This window comes from Triticum urartu, chromosome 5A (assembly GCF_056163025.1).
Source record: "Triticum urartu cultivar PI428250 chromosome 5A, HENAU_Tu73, whole genome shotgun sequence".
Classification (NCBI taxonomy): Eukaryota; Viridiplantae; Streptophyta; class Magnoliopsida; order Poales; family Poaceae; genus Triticum; species Triticum urartu.
The window spans coordinates 349,553,590-349,566,329 of record NC_141877.1 but is presented as its reverse complement, the minus strand read 5'-3'; the positions used below and the strand labels follow the sequence as shown (position 1 = coordinate 349,566,329).

Genomic DNA, 12,740 nt, shown 5'->3' with positions numbered 1-12,740 from the left:
GGCCGGCGACGAGGCTTCATTGCAGCACTGGCAGCCGCCGACGAGGGCTTCATTGCAGCACCGGCGGTGACGACGAGAGCTTCATTGTAGCACTGGTGGCCGTGACAAGGCCTTCATTGCATCACCGGCGCCGGCGGCATCATCGCAGCACCGGTGACCGGCGACGAGGGCTGCATCGCAGCACCGGTGACCTGACGACATCGCGCCCCATACAACATGCAGCACCGTCGAGTGGGTTGCAGGCTCGCAACACGGGTCGAAGTTGCAACGCAGCGTGCCAGGCGCCCCCCTCGACGGCGCCGGCGACGCTCTGCAGCACCGGCCGGCAGCGCCCCTGCTGCATTGAAGTGGCTGGTCCTTCACAGCCCCGACGGAGCTCCATTGCAGCCCTGGTGGCGTCAACGACCCCCGAACGGCGCTCCATTGCAGCCCCGCCAGCCTCCATCTTCTTCTGCAGCTCCGGCGGCCACCACTGCAGCCCCGGTGGCGTGTCTCTGCAGCTACGGTGGTCCGGCGTGTCTGGCTGTGCGCTTCACATCGCGGGATAAGGGAGGGAGCCAGCTAAGCGGCGCGTGGAGCCCACCTGACGCGTGTCGATCGTTCAAGACGGCTTACAAGCGCGATTCATCAACCGGATGATTTTAAACGTTTTCCTATGTCCTATCCCATGTGACACCAATTATTTTGCGGAGTATTTCAGTGTACATAACTAATCTTTCAACTATTTCTTTTTTAACATAATACAAACTCAGTCACTAATACATACGCACACACCCATCCAAAACATTAACGTGTGCATCATGGGCGCTCACTGGCTGCATCCACATCGGACTAGCTAAAGACAAAAAAGAAACAGCCGAAGGAAAAAAAAGCGGAGGGTTCTCTCAGCCTCAGGCCCTCAGCCCCCGACCCTCATCCCTCGATTCATCTCCCTCTCCCTCGTCTGCAGCCACCGCTGCCGCCACCAGCGTCCTCCCCCGCAGCTGGCGCCCCCCCCCCCCCCACCCCTTCTCTCCTTCCCTCACCCGCGCCCTCGTCCACCTGGGCCTCGTGGTCGGCCATGGAGGTCTGATCCGACCCATGGATGGATGGGGGCGAAACCCTAGACCCACACGCACCCATGGATGGATGGGGATGGGGATAGGGCGACGGCGGCGGCGGCCTTCTCTTGGTGCTTACTGATGTGGTGGTCCTCGACGCCGACGATGGGTTGCAGCACGTAGACGCCAAAGGTACTTACGCCTTCCATCCTCCTCCACTCCCCTCACCTCATCTTCTTCTTGTTCCGGATTTGTCGATTTGATTTGTGCGTTTGGTTTGTGCAGGATGCGGGTGTGACGGAGGAGCACCATGGCGGGCGTGCAGGCCATCTTTCCCTACCAAGTGAGCCCAATCCCTTTCTTTCTCTTGGACAGCTCTGAAAAATTGACATTTGTCAAGAACCTGCAATAGAACCAAAAGAATGATATAAGTATATAACTACTCTGGTGATTCCTTTTAAGATGGCAACGGGACATGAGAGAAAGATAACTTGTCATTTGAGATGCCCCTAATTCAATTTTATATCGTGTTGAACTTTCTCAAAGTATTATGTATATCATCTTAGTAATTGAGCTAAACAAACTGCCATGGTATTATCTGTTGGTTGCAAAATGAAAAAAGCAACACATGCATGAAGAATAGTAGTGAATATTACACATATTAGCTCTCATATTTGTTGATCTGACCCTTGGCACCACCCAACGGAGGATGAAGGAAGAGGCTAGCTGTAGCAAAACCATGCTCCACATTCCCTTGCAAAGGAAAAATTCAGAACTGAAGGTGTCCATACCGGACTGTATGCAGCATGCGCCTGCGGCACGGCGAGCTCGCCTTTATACGTAGCCGAAGATGTTTAAACTAATCTGTAGTAGAACAAAATTGAATTTCATCATCCTAGACAGAACTAAAATTAACAAGATATTGTTGTTTAAAATTTATTAAAAGATCTGTTGTTAAGAATCATCCTTCGGAATTAGAATATTTAGACTAATAACACCAAGATGTAGAAAGCAACTTAGCAAAATTATTGTTAGCAAAGAATAATTTTATACAATGGAAACTCATGAGGGTCTAGATCCTCTTTTATCGGGCGACCATTAGAAAAGGTAGATCCTTTTTTAGTTGACAACTATTAACAAAGGTATTGTTAGGCCACAAACATGAGCAAATTGTTTAAACAATTAAGCTGATTTAATAATTGTATAACTCAGTCCGAACGCATGCCCCACCTGCAAAAGAAAGATACAGTTGCTGCAGCTAACTGTTGCAACTGCGTCTATAGAAATCAGAGAAAGCTTATTTAATCAGCCAATTGACAGGTTCAAATTATTGTCAGTGCTAGCCTACTAGGACCAAATTGTGACGCCTCGAGACTGTCGCGCCAGGTGTCTTCCAGTGATTCGTTGTTGTTGCCTTGTCTTTTGCTTGCGTGTCGCATCTTTTCATGTCATCATGTGCATTGCATCATCATGTTTTCAAAACTTGCATTCGCCTGAGTTCTCCCAGTTCCTTCCGTTGTCCGTTCTGAGCCCAGACACACTTGCACGCGCCCGCGCCATGTCCGAAATAATATTTTATAAGTGGCCGGAAAATGTTCTCGGAATGGGTTGAAAGTTGGCATGCGGTGTTGTTTTGTTGTCAGTAGGCCGCCTGCCAAGTTTCATCACGTTCGGAGTCCGTTTGATGCCCAACGGATAACTATAGCGGCAGTATAGCCGGTCTAACGTCGGACGTTTTCGGTCTCCGAAAACAGTCGCCGGGCCTCTCTCTCTTCTCTTCTCTCAGCTCGAGACCGTCTATTCAGTCCACTACTCATCGCCAGTCCCTACCTAACCTCTCTCGTTATCCCGCGACCCTCCTCGCGCGCGCGCCCGAAAGCTGTCCCGGACCCGACTCGGGCTGTTGCTACCGTTGTGTCCGGATCATCCCAGAACATCTACAAAACGTCTCCGTTTTCTCATTTGGGCTTCCTAGTCTATTTTTCTCGACCGCTCGATTTTATTTGGAGGGACGGATTAGCCCCTAAACTTCCCCTCTTTTCCTTATATAAAAACTCCCTAATCTAAATATGGACAAAACCCTAACTTCTAGGGAGATGTCCCATCGATTCCTCTCGGCCGCCGCCATCTTCCAATCCATCTCGAGCTCTGCACCCAACCAACCACCAAACCGATCCAAAATTCCTTCCCCACCAATCCTGCCTGAGCCCCGAGCCAACCCCCACAGCGCGCCGTCTCCCAGCGCTCGATCCGGATGGGATCGAGGCAGTCGCCGCCTTGCCTCCACTCCGGCAGCTCACACCATTGGAGACCAGAGCCACTTCATGTCGCGGCTTCCTCCTTTTATCCTCGAGCCTGCAGCAACAGCAACCCCGAGCACCCCAGCGCCAGTAGCAGTCGACCCCGCGCCCAAGTCCCTCGTGCTCGGGCGTCTCCGTCGACCCTGCCGTCGGCCGGCGACCTCGCCAGTCGGAGCTCGCCTTCGCCGGCAGTAGCAGCAACAAGTCACCGCGCATCCTTCCCTTCCCTCTCTCTCTCGCTCTACATCTGATGCTCCTGAACCCGCCGTCTCTTGCCCCAGGAGATCGATCCCAGAGCCTGTCCTCGAGGCCGTCGCCCCAGCTGATGACCAGGCACCTCCTTTCGAGCCTCTTCACGCCGCGCCGGTGACCCTCTCCTCCCCTGCCTATCCTTTTTCTTTCCTTTTCCATTTCTTCTCTGAACCTCACCTCTCTCTGTCTCTTTCCTCCCGCTGACAGGAACCCCATGGCCGTCCCCGACCTCCTCTTCACTGGGCCCCCGCACGAACCTGGCCTGGATCCATCACCGTGGTCATTTTCCCCACCATCTCCATCCCATCGCCGTCTTCCCGGAGCCCAAGTTCCCTCGCCGTCCCCTGCATCGCGCCAGACGCCGCCCTCGACTACTGCAGAGCTGCCTCGTCCCGCCGCGCTGAACCGCTGCTGTCTGCCTCGTCAGATCGTGCGAGAGGAGCCCGGTCCAGCCGCGCGTTGACTGCGTTGGCCAGCTGCATGGGCCGGCCTTCTCTCCCGCCGCGGCCCAGCATCGCTTCCAGCAATGCCCAGCTCTGTGAGGCCCAATGTGAGGAAGCCCATCTTCGGATTGCTCCTGTAGAGCCCAGTTCGGGCCAGTTTCGGCCTGACTCATGTTTTTTTCCGCGGAGTGATTTATCTAATTATATCCAGGAGTTTGCAGATTTACAGAAAACCCCTTGCACAACATGCATATAATAACTCACAATTCATGCATCGGATTAAAATGAATTATATATGAAATATGTTTAGTTTTTCATCTACTTCATAATATGTCATTTTCACCCATGTTTAAAATGTTTAAAATGTTGTTTGTTTAAATTTTCTTAAATGCCATGCTAAAATGATTTGTTTCATAACTAATTAACTGTAGCTCGGTTTTAATTAATCTTTATATGTAAATGGGGTAGAAAAATGCCTAGTTTATCATGGTGGCATCTCTTTGCATGTTTAACAACTCTAAAATTGTGTTAGGGCAGAACAGTACCAAACCTAATAAATGGATATGAGGATTATCCGGAAGTGTTGTTCGTTGTTTCCGGCCTCATTTAAACTTGCCTAGATAGGTAGTTTTGTTGTGTTTCACCCCTTGCCATGTTAACCAACATTTAATATTGTTGGGTACATAAACAAGATCGAACTAAATAAGTCACGTGGTGTTTCGTCAATATGCAACGGAGTTGCATATTGAGCTCCACTAATTTGTAGGGTTGCTTGTGCATTTTGCCATGCCATGCTCCATTAAACCGGACATGCATCATACTTGTTGTGCATCATGCCATGTTGTTTGCTTTCTTTCCGGTGCACTTCTTCTCGGTAATCCGGTAACATCGTGTTGTGAGGATCCGTTCGACTACGTCCATTTGTCTTCTTCATGGACTCGTTCTTCTTCCTTGCGGGATCTCAGGCAAGATGACCATACCCTCGAAATCACTTCTATCTTTGCTTGCTAGATGCTCGCTCTATTGCTATGCCTATGCTGCGATACCTACCACTTGCTTATCATGCCTCCCATATTGTTGAAGCCAAGCTTCTAACCCACCTTGTCCTAGCAAACCGTTGTTTGGCTATGTTACCACTTTGCTCAACCCCTCTTATAGCGTTGTTAGTTGCAGGTGAAGATTGGAGTTTGGTTCCATGTTGGAACATGGATATTTTGTTGGGATATCACAATATCTCTTATTTAATTAATGCATCTATATACTTGGTAAAGGGTGGAAGGCTCGGCCTTATGCCTGGTGTTTTGTTCCACTCTTGCCGCCCTAGTTTCCATCATATCGGTGTTATGTTCCCGGATTTTGCGTTCCTTACGCGGTTGGGTTATAATGGGAACCCCTTGACAGTTCGCCTTGAATAAAACTCCTACAGCAATGCCCAACATTGGTTCTACCATTTGCCACCTAGCCTTTTCTTTCCCTTGGGTTCTGCAGACTCGAGGGTCATCATTATTTCAACCCCCCCGGGCCAGTGCTCCTCTGAGTGTTGGTCCAACCTGTCAGCCGCCGGTGGCCACCAGGGGCAACTCTGGGCTGGCCTACCGGAAGTTTGGACAATCTGAGTGTGCCTTGAGAACGAGATATGTGCAGCTCCTATCGGGATTTGTCGGCACATTCGGGCGGTGTTGCTTGACTTGTTTTACCATTGTCGAGGATGTCTTGTAACCTAGATGCCGAGCCTGATCGGATTGTCTTGGGAGAAGGAATATCCTTCGTTGACCGTGAGAGCTTGTGATGGGCTAAGTAGGGACACCCCTGCAGGGATTTGAACTTTCGAAAGCCGTGCCCGCGGTTATGGGCAGATGGGAATTTGTTAATGTCCGGTTGTAGAAAACCTGAAGTTGATCTTAATTAAAATACATCAACCGCGTGTGTAACCGTGATGGTCTCTTCTCGGCGGAGTCCGGGAAGTGAACACGGTGTTGGAGTTATGCTTGACGTAGGTTGTTCTAGGATCACTTCTTGATCATAGTTGTTCGACGTGCTTTTGCCTTCTCTTCTCGCTCTTATTTGCGTATGTTAGCCACCATATATGCTAGTCGCTTGCTGCAGCTCCACCTCATACCTTTTACCCTACCTTTAAGCTTAAATAGTCTTGATCGCGAGGGTGTGAGATTGCTGAGTCCCCATGACTCACAGATACTTCCAAAACCAGCTTGCAGGTGTCGATGATACCGAGCAGGTGGCGCAACCAAGCTCAAGGAGGAGCTCGATGAAGATCGTGTCCTTTGTGTTGTTTTGTTCTAGTTGATCAGTAGTGGAGCCCAGTTGGGGTCGATCGGGGATCTGTGTCGCTTTTGGGGTAGTCTTCTTTTATTTTGGTTCCGTAGTCGGACCTTGAGTGTATTTGGATGAATGTAATGCTTTATTCATGTATTGTGTGAAGTGGCGATTGTAAGCCAACTATGCAACTCTTTCCCTTATGTATTACATGGGTTGTGTGAAGATTACCTCACTTGCAATGTTGCTTTCAATGCGGTTATGCCTCTAAGTCGTGCTTCGACACGTGGGAGATATAGCCGCATCGAGGGCGTTACACAAATGCACGTTCCAATTCATGCCAATAGCTGTAAATCAAAAGAAATAAAAAATAGACTCACCGGCTGCAAATACTCCAGGAATAAAGGCGCAAGCATGGCACTGGGCATGATTTATGCAGTACAATGATTGGGTGAGAGGGTTTAATTTTCATATTTCTTTCAGACAAACAGATGGAGATTACATGGTAATGTACGTATATGACAAACCCTTATTTTCTGTAAAGTGGTAGTGCAGATGACCAATGTGGTGTGAATTCCACTTCTGCAGATATCTTGTTGATGGCACTATTTTCTGTCACTATAAAAACATGGATTATTGTCACACTGGTTCCTATCGGCGCAATAGCGCCTATTTCTCCGAAGTATGAAGTCGGACCTTTACATTTAAGTAACTCCTTAGTTTGCTTCTCCGACAAAATAATAGTAATTAGTATCATTATCGGACAATAATGGGACTGCTATCTTTAGGTCCTTCATGATATATGCCACACTGAACATCTTAAGGGCGATGTGTTGTTGTAATATTATGATTGCAAGAACAAATTGTTTTCGGGGTATTTGAATGGAACATTTGACATTTTGAAGGCACAAATAGAAACAATAACACCATATATGCTCTATAAGGTTTTCTCTGAGTTTTGTGAGTCTCTGAAGATAGGCTTTAAAAGTACTTCATGTGTCCCAACAACTTGTTTTTGATGATGTGCATGACACTTTTAGCAGAAAAGGTAAAGCAAAATATAGGCACAAATTGACTCTTCCCATTCGTGTACAGAGAAAATGTCTAATCTGAAGTAAGGCGTGGATGGGGAATTTGTTTGGCACAAAGTACACTGTGATATGTTTATGTCTCACTTGATCTGTCGAGCATGGATGTATGCCAAGTTCACTTGTATGTTGCACCCTCTGTTAGATCTAGAGTATGACTAGCTAGCTGAATCTTCTATTCATGTCCAGTGCTGAAGCAGAAAATAGAAGGGTGCAGATGAGGAGGCAAGGGCTGACGGTAGCCACGGGAGGAGGTCGGGGTGGTTGAAGAATAAGGCATGGGCGACTCCTGCAAGATGTGTCTCGAGCAGATGTTGACGATGAGGCAATGGGAAGACCCTCCTTGTGAGCCCTATCCCTCTCATTTGGCCTCTCGATTTATGGTTCTCAGGCTCCATATTCCTCTGTTCTTTGTTTGTGGTGATCAGTCTGTTGAAAACACCCACTGCTAATGTTCTTTAGACAGTTATAAGAATGAATCCATATTTCCATAAGAAAAGCTTGCACTTACCAAATAGTTGTCTCAGACTTGAGAGTGCGAGGAAGATTTGATCACTTGCTGGATGTGGGTTGTTTTAGTATGAACTTAATTAGCACCTCCTAGAAACATGATGTATGTGATATATTTGAAGCAACACGTGGTGTGATTTATGAATGAAAAAATGCTGAGATATACCGCTTCACCTTATGAATGAAAAAAATACTGAGATATATATATGAACAATGCATAGGTAAATAGTGCTGCCACATCATCTTTTAATTGCATCATAAATTATCAAATTTAGTTGTTTTGATAAAATGATGTACAGTGATAACATTGTTGAGTAGGAACGGTTTCACAGAATGATAGAAATATGTCATAGTAGGTATCTCGATTCTCTTAGATGCCACTTTTGGTCATGTATGTTTCAACATGCATTTAGTGCCAGTAGAATTATATGATGCAAATAATATTAAGATGTTACTAGATAGTGCACTTTACTGCTGAAAAGAGTGAATATGCTAGGAAATGTTACTTATACCATCCGCATTTCTAGCATTACAGTTGTGTTGTTTACACTTTATAGGTGTTAATAACATTTAGTCAGTCTGCTTTATGATTTTTTTCACCGCCAAATATAATAGTAGCTAAAGTGGCACTGAGAACTTTATGATGACATAAAGTTCCATTGAACCGATTTAATATTGTGAGCTTGCATATTTGGATATTTTAAATACACTTTCTAGCTTGTTTTGCTTTCCGTTCTAATTTTTTTTCTTTTAGGAACGCTTGTAGGTTGAAAGTCCCCTTGACAGTTTTCTGAAATCACTTGGACTTGAGAAGTATTCTATTACCTTCTAGTAAGAGGAGGTTTGACTATTTACCTAAATCTTTGCATTGTTTTTTCTTCTTTGGTTGACAATTGTTGTGTTACAGGTTGACATGGCGGCCCTACGTCACATGACTGAAAGTGATCTAAAGGCCTTGAGCATCCTGATGGTAAGTGCATTACATATCATGCTAGATCATGAATTTTGCAAGAATAGGCATTTCTTGGCTTCTCACATCCTTCATCCGAAGAGTAATTTCAGTATGGTCTGGCCGTACTTTGCATAAACTGTAGACTCAACTGTTAAACAAGTACACAGAAGTACTTAGAATGCATCATTTGCTGAGGAACTGGACTGAACCTACTTTACAGAAGGATTGCATGCACTTATATATTTTATCCAATGATATGGCACATATTAATGCCAAGTTCAGTGTAAGTAATTCTTTTGTAAGTCAGCATTCCTATTTGTGCATATGTATATTTTTATTTGAGGCGCAAAAGGTCAATCTTACGGTGCATGTTCTTTTAGGGTACTGGGAAAAAGAGTACCTTTGCCTTGGAATCGAGAGCGTAGGGAAATGCCCATGGGGTACAATGTAGAAAAGTAGGGAGACGTGGTAGGTTTTTTGCTCATCTGAAGTTAGGCATATATTGTACGGTACATGTACAACAATGTGGGGTCTCTTTTATTGGCATGTTTCTGTCTTGGTAAGCATCCATCAAACGGGTTTAGGTTGGTTAGAACAAGGTGTGGCGGTCAAGAGATGATGTAAGATTATTAGACTGTTGTTATTTATCTGGTCTACATGCATTGACCAGCTGGTTAACTGATACGGCACTGTGTCGGTGAAACTGGGGCAATATTTTCATCGTTGTATACTATTGTTACACATGATTTCATAGTTTGCCAAGTATCACAGAATTTGTGGTTGAGTACTTATATCCAAAATCATCGTGTTAGTACTGAAGTTAATTTATGCATTGTTATTGAAGTTGCCTTAATGTTTCCCTTGCTATCAAGATCTACCTATGCTCTGTTTTTAACCATCTAAAATCATGAATAACCTGAGCCATTATCGTCTATCGAATCGCTTATGTAACCTCTAATACTGCAGCTTGTTGCATCACATGCGCCTGTTAATATCTACAATCTATGATTTCATTGCTTTTCTCTTAGAGCTGATCTGTTGTCTGAATGTGTTACATTTGTATTGCTTTGTCTTATAGTTCCAGTCAGGAACTTGCACATACACATATTCTTGTCCTTTCAGCTTGATTTATAAGAATGCACGGTATAATGTGACTGTTTTATCTAGATGTGTTGCATTTGACCATAGATACTGATGTGATAAATAACTATTAAAGATGTAACTTTTAGGTGTGTGGCTTCCTTGGCCAACAACAACTTGAGGTGGCACTTACGGGAATGGATCTTGTCATCATCCTTGGTGGACTCCCAATAAAACCAGGAATGACAAGGGATGATCTGTTCAACAAAAATGCTAGGATTGTTTGCTCAATCTGTGAAGGCGTTGCCAAGAGTGTCCTAATGCAATTGTGAGTTTGATCAGCAACCCTGTGAACTCAACCGCCCCCATTGCTGCGGAGGTTTTCAAGAGAGCTAGAACTTATTATCCCAAGCGTCTCCTTGGAGTGACAACATTTGATGTGGCGAGGCCTAACACCTTTGTGGTATGCAGCCCGAGGAAACTATCTTGAATATCTTATCTTAAAAAGCTTTTACATGCTCAAGCTCAACATCATGTGCTTAGATACTCTACTTGCAATGCTTATGGCTCTTTCTCATTTACTGTTCCTCTTGTTGCTTTTTTGCAGGCGGAAGTGCTTGGAGTTGATCCAAGAGAATTCAATATTCCAATTATTGGGACATGCAGGGCCCACTATATTACCCCACATGTCACATGTATCTTATGGTGTTGTCATCATATTGGGGATGTAATATTTCTTATTAAGAAAAAATCTCTAGCTTCTATGAATATCAACACTTGGAGGATGTAAATTTGCTTTGACTTTGCATTTCGGGAACTTGTACTGGACTTCTACATAACCAGTCAGCAAAGAAAGCCAACGTAGATAATTTTCAGGTATTTATTATTATTGTTACTTCAGCAAGATATTTTATAGATATTTTGGAACTTACATTCTGATAGTTATGCTGATATCTTGTGTATGTTCAGTTTTCTCGTAGAATTATTTGTTTGGCTTAACAAATCATGTGGCCTTAAAAAGGAAAGACACATTTGGTAGTCTTTTTTTCTGTTCGACAAAGAGAGATGTGCAACCCACAAGCCTTCAGTTATCTATGAACAGAAAAAAGGATTGTGGAACTACTAAACTATTTTACTTTCTGCCATTTTTCCTTTTTCTTTATAGTTTATACAATCAAGAATTAAGTATGACAGTGGTAATGTGGCACCCATGAAACCAATTAGTGTATGTTCATATATTTATGCTATATTTGTTGTTCAAGAAAAGCTAAGAACTACTCATATTATTATGATTGTCGATTCCATTCAACATAAATCCTTACTAGGGAATTCAAATCTCAGCGGATGTGTATTTTACTCCACATGCGCTTATCTCCTTCCAAGTTAATATGAATTCGATTGGACCACCAGAAAATATTTTACTTGCAGTTCCCATTGTTGCAGATATTGTTTTTTCCTGGTTCTTTCTAAATTTATACATTAGGTAGTCAATGCTTTTCTTATTACTACATTTTGGTCATAACCACATTCTTTAATAGCCACCATCATAGTACTTCTTAAGTTATTTTTTCTATTTCAGGCAATAGGAGCATACCTTATCTGTTGATTGTTCAAACCAGAATTAGGCATGATTTTGGGTCATCGAGTTACCCCTTCTGCTTTATGAGTGAATACTCTCGTGCTGCATTCTATTACGTGTATTCTTTTTTTAACTGACGCTCATTTGGACTGCATATGCACGTTAACAAATATACAAGCAGGATTAGTACGCACAGTTACTCAGATTGGGTGTTAATACAAAACATTCATTATTTACACAGCTATAAGTTTACATTATGCAAATGACAGTAACAAAAATAGTATGACACAAAGGTGATGACCAATCAAGGGAGGTTGTTGATGAGATCAATGACACCAGAGGGACGGACAGGCAGCTGCGAAGCATCTAACGGAGCAGCCGGTGAACAGGAGGAGCAAAGATAGCATCTCTTGCGTCACTGTAAACATCTACTGCTAGCAGAGCTTCAGCCGGTGAACAGGAGGAGCTTCAACTCTGTCGTCGTAAACTTTCAACTGTTGGCCGAGCATCAACCTCATGCCCCTCAAGTGTACAATTGGTTCTATGCCAGTTTGGTTTTACAATTTTTTGTTGTTATTCATAATATAGTGTTTAATCTGGTTGGGAATAATCCACCACCCAAAGGCATCAAGGCCTAAAATATTGTTGTTTGTTCAAAGGTTGTTTGATTTGTTATTAGTTGTAAATTCTATTGCAAATTTCTTGCTTATATGTGCATGTTCACCAGCAATTAGAGAAAAAAGGGGTGGAAAGGTCGCTTGTCAAGCTGGGACCGCACAAACTTCCTCCCAGGAGGGGCCACCGGGTGGCGCCCCAACCCCTAGTCTCTATGAATGTGTGCACGCACGCACATCCGACCATTATGAGTATCTTCGAAAGACTGAATCGACACATCATCCTAAGATTGACGAAGGCAACACAGTTTCCTTCATAGTTGAAGGGAATGTATCCTCCACAGAATGAGAAAACCTAAAATAAATTAAAAAAGTTGCGAGCACCAATGCCAAGTTTAGGACTTAAACCCTGATGGGCTGGTTCCACCACAAAAAATATAACCATCTGAGCTAGGCTCCACATATAACATGCATGAAAAATGACTCGTATCAACATACATCCATGTATAGGAAAATGCCCACTTTAACATGCATGGGAATTTTTATTCTATTATTGCTATTGGTATTTAAAAATATTTTACAACTATACAATAGTTAAACATAATAAA

At 44.2% G+C, this 12,740-nt stretch overlaps 1 long non-coding RNA gene across 3 annotated transcripts; it reads left to right on the top strand.

The window, feature by feature from the left end:
• Positions 1-999: 999 nt before the first annotated feature.
• Positions 1,000-12,171, top strand: LOC147971353 (uncharacterized). 3 transcript variants are annotated; one of them, XR_015604638.1, is made up of 8 exons: positions 1,000-1,232; positions 1,326-1,383; positions 7,587-7,742; positions 8,662-8,748; positions 8,815-8,877; positions 10,089-10,402; positions 10,547-10,815; positions 11,812-12,171. It is a non-coding gene; the product is annotated as an uncharacterized LOC147971353 (long non-coding RNA). The 3 variants fall into 3 exon arrangements; XR_015604637.1 differs by having other exon boundaries at positions 1,002-1,232; positions 8,662-8,738; positions 10,547-12,171; XR_015604636.1 differs by having other exon boundaries at positions 1,002-1,232; positions 10,547-12,171.
• Positions 12,172-12,740: the final 569 nt, after the last annotated feature.